Source organism: Brienomyrus brachyistius, unplaced genomic scaffold, assembly GCF_023856365.1.
Source record: "Brienomyrus brachyistius isolate T26 unplaced genomic scaffold, BBRACH_0.4 scaffold39, whole genome shotgun sequence".
NCBI lineage: Eukaryota > Metazoa > Chordata > Actinopteri > Osteoglossiformes > Mormyridae > Brienomyrus > Brienomyrus brachyistius.
In genome coordinates, this window is record NW_026042314.1 from 123,885 (window position 1) to 129,901 (window position 6,017).

At 38.9% G+C, this 6,017-nt stretch overlaps 1 long non-coding RNA gene across 1 annotated transcript; it reads right to left on the reverse strand.

Annotated features, from left to right (window-relative positions):
- Positions 1 to 814: 814 nt before the first annotated feature.
- Positions 815 to 5,514, reverse strand: LOC125722535 (uncharacterized). The gene is made up of 3 exons (XR_007386446.1): positions 5,376 to 5,514; positions 2,859 to 3,048; positions 815 to 863 (listed from the first exon to the last, which is right to left on the reverse strand). It is a non-coding gene; the product is annotated as an uncharacterized LOC125722535 (long non-coding RNA).
- Between the last annotated feature and the right edge of the window lie 503 nt (positions 5,515 to 6,017).

Here is a 6,017-nt window from a genome sequence, read left to right on the forward strand (position 1 = left end):
CTGCTCCTGTTATTCGGCCAGTATCACACATGTGTGAATAAAAAAGTATAACAAGATTCAGCCCAAGCAGCCTCTATTTTTCCTCAACAGAAACACTGATAACACAACAGCAGGGAAAATGATGCTGTCGTAGTATAATTAACATGGAGCTGGAGCCTGTCTATACACTAAGAGCAAAGAGACGGTTCCATTTGGAGATGGTGAACTCAGGTGGAGTGAAGGAAAACAGCAGCAGTGCTTGTAATCTCTACTAAACCTTTACTGGTAAAGAGCTGGCGAGAGTCCTCAATCAAACCAGCTGTTCAACAAGCTGAAAGGTGAAGAAAAGTGATGTTTTCAGCTGCTCCCATGCATCACCGTTTGTCTTCCACAGCAACAAGGTTAAAGCAAAGCTATACAAGTTAAAATAGAAGCTGTTTGTATGCAGATAAACTGTTAGCTTAGTTTGACACAATATTTGGCAACTTGCAGCAGGCTGACAGCAGCCGTCACTTTGTCGCAGTGATACCTGCAGTATGCAGGGGTGAGTCTAAAGGGCAGCATGGGGTGTACCCAACTAGATCTATTTCAAGGCTTTTGTAATATTATTTTGCAGATTTAGATTAATATGAATAACATTACATAATAATAATAAGAAGAAGAAAATTACCCACCCCCCCTTCCCCCAACAGCCTTGGGCCAGTAAAACTCTGAGACACTGAATTATTTCCTGTCTTTTTCAGTATTTTATTTGACATTATTTATTTTTGCATTTAAGAAAGTGTTTTCTTTAAAATAAAAAAAAAACAAATATGTACATAAATGCACTAAAAGGGTTTAGTTCTTGTCAGTTGTTGTATGGAGTTCAGTCATTAAAAATGTTCCTAAAAAGGAAACATGAGTTGTTCATTTTAAGAGACCTGTCTATTTTTTCTTTTTAGAAAAAATAACACTAATAAGACAAAAGTATTTTTCATCCTATTACTCGATTAATCGATGGAATAATCGACAGAATACTCGATTACTAAAATAATCGATACCTGCAGCCCTAATACACACACACACACACACACACACACACACACACAGAGTAAATCCCATTATAACAGAATTCAAGGGACCTGGAAAAACAGTCCGTTATGTCCAGAGTTGCTGTCTGCCCAGAACACAACTATAGCACACCTTTTACTCATGCCACACTCCAGCAGACACACTTGTGGTATAGATTATCATATTGTACATGCAGTAATACAATTGTACCTGACCAGATGTGTGTCTATTAATAATCCCGACTTCTATCCTTTATCTTCGCTGGATATTTCCCATAGAAATGAATGGAGAGTCCCGGCAAATACAGAATTGTGTGTGTGTGGTGTAGTGCAAAATATGTATTTGGACACAGTGGAAAATGTATTGGCTACTTAGAAAATACTTGCTATGATCACAAGGTATGAAATCTGTGTTACAAAGTACTGTCTGTCTGTGTGAGAGGCAGGGGCTGCTAGGCAGCGACCAGGAGGAAGGTCACACCGATAATTACAGAACTGCTTCTGATGTGTTCTGTGTGGTTGCACACAGAGAAGACAGTAACTGTGGTCCTTCTTTCTTATTACATACAATGACGAACATGAAGCAGAAGAATAAAGGAGCAGCGCAAAAAAAGAATTTTTGTCACTTCTTGTCTGTGGGCACGGTGTCCCGGCTCATTTGATGCATGAAATAACCAAATAGAAAAACTTTGCCGCCTTCATACCCTGTCTTTGGCTGTTTTTGCACCACAGTGTATGTGTGTGTGAAATTCTAATTATTACATTGTGAGGACCTTAATCAGTTGCTGCCATGCTCATTACATACATTTTGCTTATTCTGAAATACTGCTAACCCACACTCCTGAAAACCCCAATAGTTATTTAACTGATAGTAGATGGTTACATGTAAAGCTCTTTTTGACGTAACAATGGTTTTTGAAAGTACTGGATAAGCTTCTATAGAACTAGATCCAGTATATTTGCCTTTTTCTTTCACTAGTTTCCTCAAAAGACACAAGAAAATCTCGTCCTCCCTGCACACAACTTTCCTTCACACAAGCACACCCTATGGGCAACTTGGTTACTCCAATTAGCCGCAGCATATTTTTGGACTGTGGGGGTAAACCGGGGGACCCAGAAGAAACCCCACGACGACACAGGGAGAGCAAGCAAATGCCACAAACATGGAGCCATGGCTGAGACTCAAACCGAAGACCTAGAGGTGTGAGGTAACAATGCTGATCACAGTACCGCCATATACATACAAAGCTATGATAAGGTTTATAAATTTGGTAAATAAGAGATTGACAACAACATAACAAATGTTATGTGAATATGGTCTCTCTCTAAAAATATCTTATTGCACTGTTCCCACACTTCTTCATAAGTATTGTATTTTAAAATAAAGTCTTTTATTTAAAAAAAAAGGCAGCTACTTGAACACAAGCATTGACATACGCCGACAGTATGACACCGATAAACGAGGCAGCAGTCTGACAGCAGGGACGTCTACTAAGTGACTAATGGGCAGGTTGCGTAGTGGATACGATAGACAAACGGATGATTGAAGGCTGGACGGTGCGAAATTTTATCATGGTTCTCAGAATGGTGTCCAATTTAAAACTTTCTGGAATTTTCCATTTAATATGTTTGGGCCATGGGTAACCAAAATCGCGAAAAGTGAAAGTGTTTGAGGACATTTATGACCTCAAAAGATTAAGATCTAGCAAACTGAAATTTAAGCTCAAATTGAAGACATTTTAAGAATTTTTATACACCCTGATATTGCATAAATAACAGTGATTATTTCACAGAAATAAAAAGATTAAATATTACAGTAATTTAACTCACCACTATATTATGCAGGGGGCTGAAAACTGGGCACCAGCTTCCTCTCAAAAACCTTTAGGTGTTTACAGACTGCACAAGGTCACCTGAGTGGCTCACAAGTGAGGCAGTCTTCACTGACAGGGATGCTGGTTCCATCTGTTCAGGCCTTCCAGGAGGCACAGCTGAAAATCCAGACTGTTTGCACTGGTACCTTAATGCAAAAACAAACAATATAGTCAGCAAAACCTTAAGCACAGTTTACTAGTTCTACAATGACTGCTGAAGTGTGAATGTTAAATAGCTTTGTGTTATATAACTGGGCATTAGTGAATAATATTTACATGAAATGAACCTGTCAGCCTGGCGCTCTTAGGATTAATTTTAAAGATCTCTGGCTAGTTTGTAAATGTTTACATGGTCTTGTCTGTCCCAGGCAGATCTCTCAGATCATCAGAGATAAATTTACTGATTATTCCTAAAATGCGGCTGAGGAGGGAGGAGTCAGCTTTAAGTCACTATGGTCCCAAACTCTGGAAAACTATCCCAGAACACCTGAAAACTACTGAATGTCTTAGTGCTTTGAAAACCAGGCTGAAAATGCATCCTTTTCACATTGCAAATAATGATCTACAATGATCAGCTGTTTTATTATTTTATGAATGCAATAAAGTCATCTACTTTTTAATGCTGATTATGTTATTTTCCTTCCATGTGTATGCTTAATACCTTTAAACGTATATAAAACACTTTGTAAACCCTGTGGTTAAAACAGTGCCATATAAATAGAAATTAATTTACTGAAGATTACTGTGAAATAACTCAAAGGAGGTGGAGCGCCTGGCACACCTGTAATCTACCAGGGTGGTCCTCAAAAGTGCACATAAACCAAAAAACAGACTTTCTTGGGGTGCTTGTTACTAAAATACTTCATTATTGTAGGAGTATGATTGGTGCCGAAAATGTTATCTATATGGCTTTATTAACCACCGTCACACTTGGGATGAAAATTACGATGTTGAAGTCTCACATAATTGCATTAATGCAACGGTGCAACTGCTCAACACTAAAACACAAACTAAAAAAGGCAGTTCACTATTAAACTTAAGGGATGCGTTTTAGAGGGGCTTTAGTGCTATCTATCCATCTAGGTTGATCTGCTGGGAGATGCCTAGTTTTTGGGATATCGGTCATAGGAATGTAGGTCTTCTCTCGAATATGAGAGTGAATGACATTCTTTCTGAGGTGATTAAAGCACCAGAACAACGCATTTGAAAAATTCAACAGCAATATTTCTTACCAGAAATCAGGAACAGGTTAAGAAGATCCACAGACGTCGTAGCGAGCAGTTTAATGTACAAACTATTTCTACCCAACTCCACACACCAATAACATTACTGCGCAGCAGATATCGCCAGGGAGCTCGTGCTTGTGTCTAATGCACAGTGATACGAGTAGTGTACTTCGAAAGAAGCCCGACATTTCTACGACTGATATTTCCAAACCTGAACAACTCCCAGCAGAACTTTGATGAATAGATAGCATTAAGGCCCCTCTAAAATATCTTTTTATAGTTTTGGGGTGAACCTCCCATTTAAACGAAGTACATGGTGGTGCTCATGAATTTGAAAGCCTAGATGCCTCATCTCGCTTTTCCACAACGTGTCAGCAGTGCCACCATCTTGGAGCGGTAATTAGACATAAACAAGCAACATATCAGGGTGTAGATGGAAAGATCTTTTGGCCATAACTTCTTTACCAATTAACGCATTTATATCTTACAATTATGTAGAATAAATAAACAAGCCCACCACTACTGCCCCCCCCCCCCCCCAAATTAATGTAGTACTGCTGATAGTATTGTCAATAAAAACTAATCATGCTACTATAACTGTCATCAGTTACTTTGATAGCATGAATTATATTTTGAATATACAGGCTACCTTTTTTGGTTATTTATTCGTTTTTGGTATTTGTTTGTATGCACATGTGGTATGCCTAGTTTGTATGGAGTATTGGAGCGGAACATTTGTTGGGAGTAACTTCCGGTAGGATATAATTTTGTGAGGGAACGGCGAGAAAACAAATTCTTCACTGTAACGGTGATAAAGGTGTTATTCTAAGCTGCTGTATGACGTTAATGTTTAAGATTTGTTCTGCAAATGCGTCGTGGAGGAAGCTGAAACTAGGAAGTGAAGAATTAGTTCCTTTGGTAATAAGCTGCCAGCGAGGTATGTGGTCTAATGTTCGTAATATTTAGCTAATGTAACCTGCTAGTTGGCTATGTTAATTTAGCGACATCTGTTCAATAAGATTAGCATGAGTTTGATTGTTGTTTTATTACCAGCTTTCACGGGACGAATCGAGCAACGAAGAAATAAAGGATTTCCCTGTATTTAAAACAAACTTCTTGTCTGCGTGTTACCGGGGAGCTACATGCTAGTATCCCGTCAGTGTCACAGGCTAGTAAACATGTTATATATGCATCGAGCGAACTTCGGGAAATATACATTTTATTGGACCATACCGCAGGTTTTTTACCTGTGAAATGTGATTCCCTGTTTTCTAGTTTTAACATTCCTCATGTTGTTGCAGTTTCGAAAATAGTCGGTTCACTAAGAGATATCAGTCTTCTATTTCACAATCGCCGCGCCAATATGGCGTATCGCCCAACGAGGCATCCAGGCTTTCAAATCTATGGCGATGCTGTCTACGCTACTACCCGTCACATGACACAGGAGCTACCGAATACCCGCCAATCGGGAGCCGGCTAGATCAACCACGCCCACCCGTCACATAAAACGAGGAGAGTGAGGCGAAAGAAGCGAATCAGTTTAAAAATGTCACCTTTAACGTAGTATTCAGTAGTTTGGAGATATTTTACACAAAATAAAGCTGTAGTATTTGTAATACAATTTGAAGATTAGCCATCCCCGAGGAGCTGACAGGAAAGCCAGGTACAGGTTTAGTCCTCATTAACCAGCTAGTCGGTTACTAAACGTCGCCAAATAAGCTTGCCTTTTTCTATGATTTTTTTTCAATTAAATTGACATTAAACGAAGTAATTTTGAGACCTGAGAAATAACATTAGCAACGATGGTCAGTTTTTACAATCATGGATATTTTAACATTGAGGACGTGTGTCTCGTGTCATTTTCACATAGAGGAAGTTTGTTTTTTCTG